Below are 16,678 nucleotides of genomic sequence, written 5' to 3' on the forward strand. Positions count from 1 at the left end.
TCTATTTATTTATGAATTTTTTGTATTAATGTTCTTATTAATATATTTATTTTTTGTTTTGTATAAGTACATAAGAATGCATTAGTTTTTTCTAATAATTTTGTATTAAATTCACATTGAGTTAATTAAATAATTAATAGATTTGATAAATTATAAATATATATTGCATGGCTTTATTTACATATCTGATTTCTAAGAAAATATGGTTGCAATGTTGATATAGGTATTCCATTTTAACCCTCAAAGTAATTCATTTTGGCAAAATAGACCCTCCTTACGTTGGATGTATATATATGTACGCTTAGCGTACACATGTGCATGCAACGGGTGGTTGAGGCTCGTATGTTGGTTGTACGATCATGTATGCGGAGCTTATGAGGCTAATGACCAAACCCTAATTTCTTTGCTTAAACACTATTTAAGCACACTTATATCATTTGGACAATACCCTAACCAGCCTCCATTGCTTTCAAACGTCCCCAAAACGATAAACCCTTTGTGAGCAACTCTTGAGCTTAGAAGTGCCTCAAATACCTCATTTTGTAAAGTCGAAATGTCTTGTAATATGTCGAAGTTTGTGTATTTGTCTATTTTGTATGTTTCATTATGTATTTGCTGAGGCATTTTATTATCGAATCTTAAATGTTTAGCCTTACTATTTTTTGTACTTTCAGCCTCCTATAAATAGGATCTGAACATATAGTTGATGGTAGAGAGTCTTTACACATTTACTATCAGTTTTGTACTCGTGTTCTTGAAAGTAATGTGAGTTGAACCAGATCTTATTTACTTCATGTGTTCATATTACATTGTTTTACTCTGATTTGTTGTTGGTACTCGATTAAACACTTCAACAATTGGTATAAAACAGGAATCAATGTTGTGAAGATCTGATTTTCAATTCAATCTCTAGTTTTTGAGTTCTTAATTTGTCTCAAAAGTTTCTGCACTGTTCAATTATGAAAATCATCTCTGATCTACAATTTTGATTTGATTTTGCATTTGAATTGTGTAATCGAGTAATCGATTTTGAGTTTATGATCAATTCATTCATCCAATTTCAAATTTCTTCAAGTCTTTCTAAAAAATCTCATCCATACGTCAATGGCGAATTTCAACATGAACACGATAACTTCATTTTCTCATCTGTTAGGATCTTCTACGAAGATTCCTATGTTGATTCCAGAATACTATTATCAGTGGGTTGATCGAATGGAGGATTATTTGAACAGATTGGACAAGGAACTCTGGAGCTGCATTACAGGAATTGCTCAACCTCCATTGAATGTTAGACTATTGGATCATCTGGATCAACACCTGCTGTTACTGAACAATCCACCAGACTGAAGAACAATGAAAAACACTGTTTGAGAGAATTGTGAGGTGCATTGCCACCTGTTGTTTACAATTACATCTGTGGTTGTAAAACTACGAAGGAAATATGAAACACTCTTAAGGAAAAGTATCAGGGAAGCGAGAAAACGAAGATAAATTCTGTTAAGTAGTGTCTTGTGGAGTTGAAAGAGTTCAGACAAAAAAAGAATGAAATGATTGAAGTTTACTATGAATGTCTTAATGAACTGATCTATAGATGCAATCATTATGGAATTATAAGGTCATCTATGGAGTTCAATCTCACTTTTGTGATGGGACTTCGTAAAGAATGGAGGAGTGTCACTTTGATGGTGAAGAATCAACAAAGTGAAGTGAATGAGATGGCTGAAGAGTCGACACTTAGCTTGGGAGGTCCTTTAGCTCTTGTTTCGAAAATGTATGAGAAAGAAGTAGTTGAGAAGGTTGATTCTGATGAAGAAGGATTTATAATGAATTCTGATGATGAGGTAATTGCTTTTTACTCGAACAACCAAGTTAAAAAGTTTTTCAATAAACCTTTCAATCCCAAGGTGAAGCGGAGTGATGTGAAAAGAAGTTTCGTCAATAAGTCTGTAAGTGAGGAGAAGAAGAAATTCGAGAAGAATGATGCGAAGGAAACTGAAGCTAAACTTGAGCAGAAACTTTAGGGAGATTCGGGCGTTGACTGTCATCATTGCAATGGAGCAAATCATTTGGATAATGATTGCATGCTTCTTAAGAAGTAAGAGAGAATAAAGTCAAGGACGAAGCATACTATGTAGACAAACTAGAAGAGGTACGAACAAAAGCGAAAGGGATGTCTTTGGTTGCAAGAGGCGAATGTGAGGAGGATGGCATGTATCAGATCTGGTCTTCAGTATTTGATGATGAAGAGATGAGAAATTCAACGCATGGTGCTATGTTCACACAATTTGAAGAGGACAAGTACAAAAAGGTGACTGGTCATTGTTTCGTGACCAAATCTGGGGACATATCACCGATGACCATAAAGGTACATTCTATTCTTTAATCTTTTAACATTCCTTTACAAGCTTATGATTCTGAAATAATTGCTTTCGATGATAATGTTGCTTATTTCCATTCTATTATTGTCTATGCTAGTAATGGAGCTAAGAAACTAAGTACACAGTTATTAGCGGTGCAAAAATTGTTGGATACGAAAACGAGCAGAGTAGACTATTTGGAATTACAATTGAGAAATCTTCGTTGTGATAGAGAAAATTTGGAGAATGATGTAAAAATACTTGTAGCGCAACGAAACATTTACTGTGATTCCGCAAAAAGATTGTATGCAAAATTAACAGATTTACATCATTCTTCTGACATTAGCAAAGAACAACATAGGAAATTATTTCCTTTTCTTACTTTCAAAAGCGAAATGATTGATAGTTTATCCTATGATTGTGAGGAAACCATAGCAAAATTCAATAAAGTGCCTAATAATCGATTTGCTTATGGTATTGTTAAAATAGATGAATATTTTAATGCTGATGAAATTGTTGATATAGTGAATGATACTTTGACTATAAGTGCACAACTCAACATTTTGAAAAGAATTGAGAATTCGAAACTTGACTCTCAATCTAACTTTGCTGATATCGATGATAATTCTGATAGTTTTAGCGAAATCAGTGAAATTGATGAGGATGAAAGTATTGATTGTTCTCAGTTATATGTCATTAAAGTCACATCTAAGTCAAAAGTTAAATAAATCTGTGATGATTCGATGGTTGAGGATGACACTGATAAACCCTCTACTTCGAATGTTTTTGACTTTGATCATGTAAGTTTACGAGACAGCCAAACTGATAGTAGTGATGATGAGAATAAAGAAGTGTCGAATAATTATGAAATAGAGAAGAATGTTTCAAATGAAACAACCACTCAACGAATTGTTGTTGACCAAGTGGTTGGAGACACTGAAAAGTTCGACAAAGTGTTATCTGAAAAATGTGTTCATTATCTTGAAACAAACATCGTGGTGTATCCAAATTTCAAGTGCACAGATTATGTTATCTTACCAACTTAAGTGTACATTTGTCATAAAAGGGAATGTTGATAAAATCAAATCGGAATTTAACAAAATGATTGAAGAAGATAATAAGAAAACATCAGACGAATGATTCTTTTCAAATCAAAGCACTATAAAAAATAATCTGACAAAGAATTTATATGTTATTCAAAGACAAAAACCACAGCAAAAATGGGTTGAAAAACAAGAAAATACAAACGAGATTTTGAAACAAGAATCTAATGAAACAAATGAGGCTTTAAAATTGAATTCACAAGAATTTAAGGATCTTGTTGAAAATTTTTCAAAGGAAAATGAAATTTCGAAAAAACACGCAAGAAATAATTTTTTTGGCAAGTAGTGTCAAATAAAAAGCAATCAAAAATACCTGCCAAGAAAATGTTTGAAAACAGATTGTCTAAATCTACACAAACAAAGTTTTCAACTCGTGTGGATAAAACAAAAAATTCTGCTCAACCAACTTCGTCTGATTCACAAAATACTTAAAACGAAAATTTCAAAATCATCATCTTCAAAGCCATTTCAAACAAAATGCTCAACAAATGAATTTTCATTCAAAACTCCGACAAAAGTTTTCAACATCAAATTCATATTTTTCCAAACCATCAAACGAACAAAACAAATTTTCATCAAATCACACAAATCGACATTTTGATAACGTTCGTCGATTCGGAAATGTTCGCAAATTTGAGAATGTTTGAAAATTTGAATACGTTTGAAAATCTGAAAACATTAGAAAGATTGCAGATAATCAACCATTTGTGCATAATAAATCCAACACATATGCAAAGTTTACTCCACAAAAACCAAATTTCCCGAATCCATCTGCAAAACAAGCCACTAAAGTTTCCTATACAAAAGGTTAATCTGAGGTAAAAATGATCAATACTGGCTTGAGACAAAAGGGAACAAGTATCAATCTGGAAAGTTTTCTCAACATCAAATTCAGAAGGCCTATGAACAATATTTGAATGATACTTCATCTGGAAGTTCATCTTCGAAAGAATCAAATACTCCAGTTCGAAAATGGCAATCAGTCTCAAATGAAAAACACATTGAGAAGCATGAAAAGAAAGTCAGTGAAAGTCCAAAACTATCGAAATATTATATTTCGATACCCTATGACTAATGGTGTCGACTTAATTGATACTTTCAAAACAAAAGTTCGAAACTGGGCATTAGGTTCTAAACTTCATTCACTTTTCAAACTAATAACCAAGGATACAAACAACCTTAGGTACCTAAATTCTTTTAATGAATGCAGATACTATGTGACGAGCAATATGATGAGAAATGATACATTGATAGTGGTTGCTCACGTCACATGACTGGAAGAAATGAGAATTTAAGAGAATTTAGAAGTTTGGACAATGCTGGTGTTGTGAAGTTTGGGAATAATCACAAATGTCGAGTCAAAGGATATGGAAAAGTAACGAATGGACAGTTTACTGTAAATCATGTTGCTTATGTTTAAGGTTTTCAACATAATTTGATCAGTGTTTCACAACTTGTTGTGGGCATTAACAATCAAGTTGTATTTAACGAAGAAGGAAGTATCATTTCTAATGTTGAAACAAACAAAGTGTTGCTCAAATGAAAATGATATGGCAATATGTTTACTATTGACATAAAACATATTGTTGGGAAACCTTCAGTTTGTTTACTTTTGAAAGCTCCAACTGATTTTAGCTAGTTGTGGCATCGATTTTTATCACATTTAAACTTTCGTAATCTGAATAAGTTGGTAGTTGATGTTCTTGTTCGAGGTTTACCGGTTTTAATGTTTGACAATGATACTTTATGTGCAGCTTGCGAACAAGGAAAAAAACATCAAAAAAGGCATCCAATTGTCATAGATTCGAAAATTGTTGAATCATTGGAACTTATTCATATTGACCTCTATGGACCATTAACTGTTAAAACTCTCAACAAGAAACGGTACATTTTGGTTATTGTTGATGATTTTTTACGATTTAGTTGTGTGTATTTTCTCAGGTTAAAATCTGAAGTTGTTCAAGCAATGATCAAATTTATCAAGAAAATTGAGACGAGCCTAAAGAAGATAGTTTGAAATATAAAAAGTGATCATGGTTCTGAGTTTAAAAACAATGTGTTTGATTTGTTTTTAACTGAGAAAGGGATTTCGCATAATTTCTCATCACCATGGACACGACAACAAAATTGTATGGTTGAAAGGAGGAATAGGTCTCTTTGCGATGTAGCAAGAACAATGTTGATATATGTGAATCTTCCTCAATATCTATGGGCAGAAGCCGTTTCTACAACATGTTTTATTCATAATCAATCCTTTATTCATCATCGTTTCAATGTTACTCCATATAAAATCATAAATAACTGAAAAGCTAATGTCAAATTCTTTCATGTTTTTGGTTGCAGGTGTTTTATCATGAATCTCAAAGATAATCTTTCAAAATTTCAAGCTAAGGTTGATAAAGGAATTTTCTTGGGATATTCAACTAACTCGGTTGGATTCAGAGGTTTATATAAACTAACACGAAAAGTTGAAGAGATGCTTAATCTCACTTTTGACGATTATTATGTGAAGCAAGTTGAAAAATGTTTCGAACAACAACCAATTCTTAATGAATCAAATGATGAATCTGAAAGTTATAACTCATCTGATTTTGATGATGATTTAATTTTTGGTGTTCTAGACAGAGCTGCTAATGCTGAAGTAAATGTTGTTGATAATCACATTCATGAATCCTCGAAACATTCTTTTGATTCGACAATTACATCAGATTCAACTACTAATGGTTAAATTATATTAGATGCGCAAGTGGAGTTGAGCACTTGAATGTACCTTCAAACGTCAAGGGGGATCATCCTTTCGATGGGAAGAATCGCAGTGGAAATAAAAGTTTCAAGGGAGATCATCAAGATGACAATTATGTTGAGGGGGAGCATAATGATATTGAAACCATAAATCTTGATCAAAATGATGAATTTCATGAACTAAATGATAATAATTCTGTTGTAGGATCCGAAAATGAAGATATATACGAAGATGCACCATTGCACTTTGATCCAACATATCCACCTTTGGAAAAATGGACAAGAGATCATCCAAAAGAACAAGTCATTGGAAACCCACAAGATGGTGTTTTGACTTGAGCTCAAATTCGTACAAAGAATGAGGTACTGATTCTCATCAAGAATTTTGCATGTTTAATGTTTTCATTTTGAAAGTAGAACCAAATGACAGTTAAGGTTGCAATGGAACACTCAGATTGGATTGTAGCAATGCAATCTGAACTAGCTGAGTTCAAAAGAAACAAGGTTTGGAGGTTAATTCCTAAACCTGAAAATGTTTCGATTGTCGGATTAAAATGGATTTTCAAAAATAAAACGAACAATGATGGAAATATTAATCGAAACAAAGCACGATTAGTTGTTAAAGGATATTCGCAACAAGAATGTATCGATTATGATGAAACCTTTGCTCCTGTCGCAAGACTCAAGGCTGTTCGAATATTTTAGGCTTATGTAGCTCATAAAGATTTTGATGTTTATCAAATGGATGTGAAGTGTGCCTTTTTGAATGGAGAACTCGAAGAGATTGTTTATGTGGAACAACCACCAGGTTTTATTAATGAAGAAAATCCTAATCATGTTTAAATATTATATAAAGCAGTATATGTGTTAAAACAAGCACCAAAAGCATAGTATGCAACTCTTACCAATTTCCTAAAACAATTGAAATTTAAACAAGGATCAGTTGACCCCACATTATTTCAAAAGAAAGTTGGGAATCATCTAATGGTTGTTCAAATTTATGTTGATGATATTATTTTTGGCTCTACTGACCTAGCTTTGTCTAGTGAATTTGAAAGTTTGATGAAAAGCCAATTCGAAATGGGCATGATGGGAAAAATCAATAATTTTCTTGGTTTAGACATTATTCAAAGAAAAGAAGGAATTTTTATCAATCAAGAAAATTATACCAAGAATTTGATCGAAAAATTTGGAATGACAAATAGCACGAAGTAAAGAGTACCAATGGCGGTTGAAACAAGGCTAACACCTTCATTAGATACACCTGTTGTTGATCTTACTTTATACATGAGTATGATAGGTTCATTTCTTTATCTTACAGCAAGTCGACCTAATATCATGTTTTCTGTTTATAATTGTTCTAGGTATCAAGAAAATCCAAAAGAACCACACTTGACTGTAGTGAAAGTTATTTTTCGTTATTTCAAGGAAAGAATTTCATTACGATTGTGGTATCCTTCGAAATCAGGATTTTTTATTCAAGCATTTTTAGATTCAGACCTGGGAGGATATACTCTAGACAGAAAAAGTACAAGTGGAGGATGTCAGTTGTTGGATGTGAAGCTTGTAAGTTGGCAATCGAAAAAGGAAACATGTGTTGCAATTTCAACTGGTGAAGCTGAGCATGTTGCGGCTGCTGCTTGTACATCGCAAATCATATGGATCCCGAGTCAATTGCATGACTATGCAATTAATATGAAAAAGATCCGATTGTATTGTGATTCACAAAGTTCTATACGCATATCTCATAATCTAGTACAACATTCGAAAACCAAACATATTGAACTTCGTTATCATTTTATTAAAGATCATATTGAAGATGACAATATTGAAGTTCATTTTGTAAAAACAGATGATCAGCTTGCTGATATTTTTAAAAAAGCATTGGACGAAAAATCATTTGTTAGAATTTTGACAAGACTGAGAATGGTCGAAGGGGGTTCTCTTCGAAAGAATGATTCAAAAGAATAGAAAAACAAGACAACTGTCAAAGTCAAAAGTTACTGTTCATAGTCAGCGCTTCAATATGCTTCAAATTCGATAGTTTAGTAACATCGATGTACAATCTTCGCAAGTTTGCTATTTTGTTTTTATTTTCGAAAAATCAAAAATCCAAAAAGATTAGATTTTTTTTTTGTTTCTGTTTTTGAAAAATTAAAAAAAAAACCCAAAAAGATTTTATTTTGTTAGTTATTTTATATTTCGAAAAGTTTCAAAAACACAAAAATATGTTCATTCTTTTCAAATATATAAAAGACCAAAAAGATTTTTGTTATTTTGTATGTTGGTAGCATTTCGAAACTTTGTACTAGTTATAATGTCCCTAGAAGCATGTCGACCCAAGCCTCCTTTGACTCAATGTGTGATTTCGAAAGCCTTAATGAAAATTTTCATTTCGAAAATTTCTTCCCAATCAGGCTTGCATTCACATTAGTCTACTGAGCTACCTAACTCTTCTCAAATGAGTTAAGAGTTTTCTGTTTGGTCCAAACACAACAGAGGTACAGTTGAATTCTTCAAACAACCTTTTTCATTCCAAATATCTAACAAAGGTCACACAAAATGACGTATGTCCAAGAGATCATTGATCAAACCATTCATGATTTAGACATATCAAAACTCTGTGTTTATGATCTTGATTCATGAGGCCGTGATGAAAGTGAAACCCAATTTTCTAAAACTTTTTAGGGAATTGACGGGGAACTATGTTCCAAATATTAACGAAATAATTTTTTCAATACCAAATTTTCAATGCTCCAAATCATATTCTTTCGTTATGAGTGGTCTTGATCAAATGTTCGACATCCACTGTATTTGCTACCCAGCAAGATCCAGCTAAACATTATTTTTCTTCGAATATGATTATCTTGTGAGTATCAATTCTTTCAACTGTCACTTTCAAATTAATCCAAATCTTACTTGTCACTAGCTATACTGGTCACACATGTAATTTCTGTTACAATTACCCACCTTATATTTAGGTTGATATGTAACGTAATTTTTAAGCCACCCACGAAGCCTTGAAAAAGAAGCCCTTCAATACTTCTTTATAACTATTCTGTTGTAATTCACGGATAACCACACAAGCTGTTGATTATCTCTCTTGATATATTTTTTCATCGTTTTAACATTTAAAATTATTTTTCTATTGAGTTTGATCCATTCAGCTTCTCTGTGAACGAGCTTAGTACATGTACTCAGTTGTAATGTTGTGATAGCAAACATCGTGATCTCAACCCTGTCATTCCTTCCACCATCAAGTCTATGCCTACTTCCGTTCTTGTTGTAGCCTCATATGACACATGGCCTCATCGCCTTTGTCACACGTGAACTAATTTTTTTTTTTAATTTTTTCAGTTTCACATTTTCTTTTGTTCTAGCAACTCTTCATCTTTGTTTCATGCATGTCAACTAGGGAAACATTGTTGTTTAACAATTACTTTGTTAAACACTAAAACTAGTCGTGTGTTGAACTTACGCATTCTGATCTCTAGACTTCTCTAGTTATTAGTTTAAGCTTTATTAAATAATATTATATTTTTTTTCTAGATGATTTCTCTCATTTTTTATGAGTTTTTCCATTTCATTGTAAATCTGATGTTTTTTCTGTTTTTAAAAACTTTCAATCCTATCTTCTAAACAAGGTCAAAACGTCGTACAAAATTTTCAATGTGACAATGGTAGTTAGTATGGAAATCATCCTATTCTTTATTTTTTTTAAGAAAATGGAATCAGAATCAAATTCTCATGTCCCTATACATCTCACAAAAATGGAAATTTTGAACATACCATTCACAGTGTTAATAACATTCTTTGTGCACAGTGGCGGATCCAGAACTTCGGTATAGTGGGGACCATTTTGTATAAAAATTAATTAATATATAAATAATAGTAATTATATACTTAACTTTCAACATTTTTTCTGATTTTTAAGCAAATTGGGTGCCAAAAATATTAAAGTGGGGACCATATATGTAATTTTTTCTAAAAAAACTGTATTTTACATATAGTAAATGATGGTACACCCTTTTAAGTGGGGGCAAGACACCCCACTAAAAGTGGTTGTATCCGCTACTGTTTGTGCATCATTTATTCAAGCCTCCCTTCCACCTAAATTTCGATTTAAATCCCTTCATTCAGTTGTTCACAAATTCAATCTCCTCCCTGTCACCACACTTCATTTTCAAGCTCAATTTGAAATTTACTTTAGTCACTCTCCATCTTATTCTCACCTCCGTGCCTTTAGATGCATGCATTATCCATACATTGTCTCCACTGCAATACACAAACTTATTATTCTGCTTGAGTTTACCTTGGACCATATCTTGATCATCGAGTGTATCGATGCCAGGATCTTGTTACTCAAAGGGTCATTATCTCACATCATGTTATATTCAATGAAACTTTCTTTCCTACTTTGACTTCAACGACTCTAGTACTTTTGCTTCTTACAAGTCCTTCCTCTCCAATGAAACTCCCTCGCCCTTGGTCATGAATCCTACTAATTCCACTTCTTTTGGCCCCTTATCCATTTTCCTTGACACTACTTCTTCAAGTGATGCTAAAGGGATCTTTCTCTCACAATCCTCCTTCACCCAAGAAATGATTTCTCATGTTGACATGCTCGAGATCAATCCATGTAGCACTCTAGCTAACACAAACTCCAAGCAATTTGCTGATGCTAATCCTTTTCCTGATCTAACTCTATATCGGAGTCTTGCTGGTTATCTTCAATACCTAATGTTTACTCGCACCGATATTGCTTATGTCGTTCAACAGATTTGTCATTTAACAAATGATCATGATCTTCATCACTTTAGAGCTCTAAAGTGTATTCATCGCTACCTAAATGGCACTTTAGCACATGGCCTTGTTATTCAACCATCATTCATTGATTGTCTAGTTTGTTATTTTGATACTGACCGGGCTGGTTGCCATACGTCCCATTGGTCCACCTGTAGGGTTTGTGTCTATCATATTGACAATCTCTTTTCATGTTCCTCCAAACGGAAACATGGTGTCTTTCTAGAGTTGAAGATGAGTACCGGGGGGTAGCCAATGTGGTTACTAAAACTGTTTGGATTCGGAACCTCGTTCTCGAGTTAGATTGTCATCTTTCTCGTGCCAATGTTCTTTTTTATCATGATAGCGTTAGTACTATCTATCTTTCCTCTAACCATGTTCAACACCAAAGAACCAAACATGTGGAAATTGACTTATATTTTGTTAGGGGAGTTTTGGGATTGGTCATGTGAGTGTCTCCATGTTCCATCCGCTTATTAGTATGTAAACATTTGCACAAAGGGCCTTCCTACACAATTTTTTCTTAGTTTCAGATATAGTTTAAACATTCGACAACCTCTTGTTCAAACTATGGGGAAGTGTCAAATTATATGTTTATTTGTTATTTCTTATCTTTATATATATATATAATATAGCTACGCTATTTGAAGGGCTTTTCATAATATTCAACATCTAAGAATTAGGGGTTCATAAGCTCCATCAATTTCACTATCAAAGTATGAATTTATCCAAGGAAATTCAAACTTACTCATGATGCTAGAAGTAGAAGTTAAGTTCTTGATCTCCCTTTGATCTACCCTCAAAATCACCATCAGTCACTCCCTTTATTCTTCATAATGAATCACTGGATATAGGGTAAAAACGATCGATTTCAGGCTTTCAAACCCGATTCATTTTAATTTCGACATGTCTTTGCTCTATGGTATCTTTTTGCTACCCTGCGGTTTTGCAACATTTTTTCACAACTTCGCACGACAATAACATCTTCATCCGAAGTTGGATTTTGACATTCTTTATATCCAAGCGTTGATATTCGAGTCAACTACAACTTTATTCTACATTTCTTCCACCAAAAGGAATTATATTTATATTTGCAATCACATATACTAAAGGGTATACGTTATTTATCCCTTAAAACTACACATAAACTCATAGTTTACATCAACCTTTCGTATTCTTTAGTAAAATACAAGACCTAACCCATTCATTGAAGCAATATGTTATTAAACCTTTCTTAATATATATATATATATATATATATATATATATATATATATATATATATATATATATATATATATATATATATATATATATATATATATATATATATATAAGATATAAGAAACTAGTGTTACACGGGACGAGGGGGCATCCAACTATGACGTTTCACGCTAGCGACGATTATGGATATAGTTTTCCTTTTTCTTATTCCAGTTTGCAAACAAGATTAATAAAATTATTTTGGATGAAAGAAAGTACTGTAAATAATCATGAACTAAGGTTTTGATACAACTGTTGAGGTTTTATGCATCTAAACACAAGATCATGCATAAGCAAAACATAAAAATAATCTTATCGGTTAACGCACTGTAAGGATCTATGTTTCGTGCTATTATGATTACTCTACTTAAACATAAAACATAAGGCAGTATAAAATATCTTTTATGTAGCCATTCATCTCTATTATTCATATATTGCCCTAATCTAACTTTCTTAGATCTATTGACCCAAATAAGAATCCCTCTAATAGTATCTCACCGAATGAACACCAAATAGAGAATAAAAATAACTAGGAGAAGGGATCAATATTCTATTAACCCTAATGAGGGCTACGAATTTCGTTCCCTAAGAGAGGAGAAAGAAGGAGGGCAAAATGCAAACATAATGAGCCAAGAGATTGATATCCAAAGCACACTATTTATTCGACTTAGATCTTTACCCTAATTTCATCTCCATGCCATGTGGGATAAATGCAAATTACATGTTCTCATATCCATTTAGGGTATGTGGAATACTTCATTTAACCAACTATTAATTAATTAATATTCAACACTTGAATTAATTGAACTCCTAAAGAGTTTCTAATTAATTATTAAACCATAACAATTAATAAAATTATTTTCCTTCATTTATTTCACTCAATTTGGTTCATGAGGGCAACACAAAAAAGACCTTGTTATTAATATAAATATTCCGAATAGTGTAACGCCCGTGTTTCTAGGCTTGCCATTTTTAGCCATGTAATAGTCTAGGTTAACCTTTGTAACCCGAATTTGAAATAATAAAAATGTATTATTTGTGAATTATGTGAATTATGTGATTTATGTGTTTATTTTCTTAATTATTATAATTTAATGAATTAAGAATAAAATAAGCGTCAAAATTAAAGTGTGAGATAAGCCCGATATCTTTGCATAAAGTTGTAGTGGTTGAAACAAGGATTCCGTAGATATAAGGAATGCCAAAATCCGAGTTATAACGAAGAAGTTATGACCTGTCGAAGTTTCACGACAGAACCGGCATGACGCCGAGTGACGTAAAATATGAATTTAAGATAGAGCGATATTTAGCCTTAGCGATCTAAACGAAAGTCATAGATTTCGTTAAACCGAGAGCGTGCATCAAAGGAACGCCCAAATCTGACTTCGTATGAGGAAGTTATGATTTTCTGAAGTTTCGATGTGGCAGTATGCACCCCGAATACTCGATTTAAGATCGAGCGGTTTTTAGCTGAAACAATCTAAATGAGAATCGAAGATCCTGCTGTTAGTAGCGAAACAATGAAAAGTTAGGCGAGAACGGACGTCAGACGAAGAAGTTATGAATTTATAACGAAGTTTTTCTGTCCCGGCCTTCTAAAAATAAATAATAAAAATAAAAGTCAAAATTAGCCGACGGAGTCTAAATGAAAGTTGTAGAGTATGGTCTGACCTTCGCGTGGATATAAAGAACGTCGAAAACGGAGCTCGTATGCGAAAGTTATGCAATTTAGAAGTTTGACAAGTCAATTACGCCCCGCATAATTTGAGTACGCCCCGCGTACTCAGTCGGATGCAACTTGTCTGACCAATACTCGAGTGACACCAGTCGACGCACGCAGTGACGTCAAAGTACGCCCCGCGTAACCCAAGTACGCCCCGCGTAATTTGAGTACGCCCCGCATAATCCCAGACCCAGCAGCCTATAAATAGAACTCGAATTCAGCCATTTTCTCTTGTTCAAACTCTTCCCTCTCTCTAAGTTTTGCCTCGTTTTGCGTGCCGTTTATACCCCAAAGCCCCGGTAATATTCCCGAGCCCCGAAGTAAGATCCGAAGCCCCGAGGATCCCGAAGAGCGTTATTCCCGAGCCGAAACGCTGCCCGCGAGGAGCCCGGTTTTGTGAATATCTTCCAGATCTACGGAGAAACACCTCTTCTGCAAGCCGTAGTGCTGCCCGATCATCTTTTGATCAAGTGAGTGTGTAGTTATTTTCTTTCCAACGCAATATTATGAAGTATTTCATATAAAATACGTGTTATGTGTATATATTTGGTTGTTATACGTGTGAGTGTATATTCACTCTCTTCTATTTTATAGATCTGATGTATTCTCTATGAAATACGTGTTATGTGTGTATGCCTCATCTGTTATGTGGAATATGTGCTGATTAAAACATGTTATACAGGTTTTTAAACTATGTATAAAAATGTATATTTTTATCTACTAATATGTTGGGTAGAACATGAGTAGATAATTGGTGTGTAATAAACAGATGAGAGGCCTCGGTGTTATTGGTATTATTCTAGTCATTCAGCAGAGTATGGATGACGACCACAGACTATTCTAGACTGTCCTGTGGAACACTAGCAGGCTCATTACCTGTAGGTGTTGTGAACGACGTGTTCACCGGTGTACTCTATCCCCCACATGGTTGCCTTTAGGATACTTATTGTTAAGGAAGCCCCTCTGCAGTAATATCCGTCCCGATGAAAATCCTGAAATAGGTTCCTTATAATAGACGTTATTTTTTGGAACGTAAGGTGAGGATAACGGGAATGGGTAATCGGGTTTATTGTTGATTGTTGAAATTAAATATAATTATTGTGGGTTGAAAACCCTATATGCTCACCAGGCTCCCAAGCCTGACCCACTCAGTTGATTTATTTTACAGGAAGTGGCGCAAGAGCTTAAGATGGGCGAACATCAAGTTGTTTTGTTTACAAGTCTGTATATGTATATATTTGTTGAATGACTTGTAATGCTATCGTTTATGCTTTATGATCTGTATCGGAACATGACATCCCGACTTTTGATTGTGAAATGAAATCATATTTCTTTATGAAATGTTTTGATAAATATCTATTTTATCATGTTTTGTTTTTGGGAACAAATTCCGCATCTCTTTTAAAATTAAAAGGATTTACTCTGAAAATTATTTTAAAAAGCATAAATGAAATCGGACTTTTCTGGCCGAGATTTTGGGGATGTCACAGTTGGTATCAGAGCTAGGGCACGGGTCGATGTGTTCGACAGGGATGTCGAACCCTATAATGGGGGGTGAAAGTGGGTTAGATCTGATCCCACATCGGCTGGGAAGGAGAACTAAGCATTCCTTATAAGGGGTGTGGATACCTTCCCTATCACAACGCGTTTTAAAGCCGTGAGGGCAGCAGATCCCATAAGAACTCTGCAGTTAAGCGTGCTCGGGCGGGAGTAGTACCGGGATGGGTGACCCCCTGGGAAGGCCTCGTGCCGAGTGGCCCAAAGCGGACAATATTGTGATACGTGCCAGAGGGGGTGTTACAGTTGGTATCAGAGCATTAGTTTAAGCGAACTAGGAATTTGTAGGATTTCTAGACTTAAACTTAGGATGCTAAGTGGAGATTGCGAGGTGTGTGTCTCTTGGATCTTAGACACAAGCACTAGTTTATTTTAGGAATGTTGCCTAAAATGCTTTTATGTGCTAAATGTTATATGTTGCCATAAATAATATTATTTGTTCGGATCTACGGTTTATTGCCAACCGGATCTGAAGGTTTATGTGTTTAGGATTCTAAGCGTATATGTACGATATTAGAACTAGCATGTAATCGTTTGGAGTAATAAGGTGAAATTATTCGGTGTATAGATCAAAATGGTGAGAACAAGAAGCGGAGTTGGAAATGCTAATGAAAACAGGAATCAACCGCCTGTAATCGAGCAAGTACCTGTCGTAGCTGCTGCACCTGAGTCGATAACAATGGTTGGTGTACAAATGATGATTCAAATGATGTTGGATCGTCAGATGGAAGAAACAAGACACCTGCTTAGGCAGAATCGTGAAGAACCATCAATTCAAGCAGAAGAGCCCGAGGAGAATGGAGGGCAGTCTGAAGGAGAAAACTTTAGTGGGATCATTGGTCAAGACGAACAACCAGTGGTTAGACGCAATAACCAGTATGGAGGAAATGATGGTCGTGGGTGCAAGTATAAGGATTTCATGGCATCCAAACCACCATGCCTATCCGGAAGCCCGACGCCGGTGCAAGTTATGGACTGGGTCTCCGAAATGGAGACTATGTTTGAAAGTTGCGAATGCAGCAACAGGCAGAAGACCGCTCTTGCGATCCCTCTGCTAAAATCTGGCGTGTTGAGTTGGTGGAAGCTGTTAGCTGACTCTATGCCCAAGGGAGAAGCAAGAAAAATGTCTT

Source organism: Lactuca saligna, chromosome 3 (genome assembly GCF_052625555.1).
Source record: "Lactuca saligna cultivar CGN05327 chromosome 3, ASM5262555v1, whole genome shotgun sequence".
NCBI classification, from domain to species: Eukaryota; Viridiplantae; Streptophyta; class Magnoliopsida; order Asterales; family Asteraceae; genus Lactuca; species Lactuca saligna.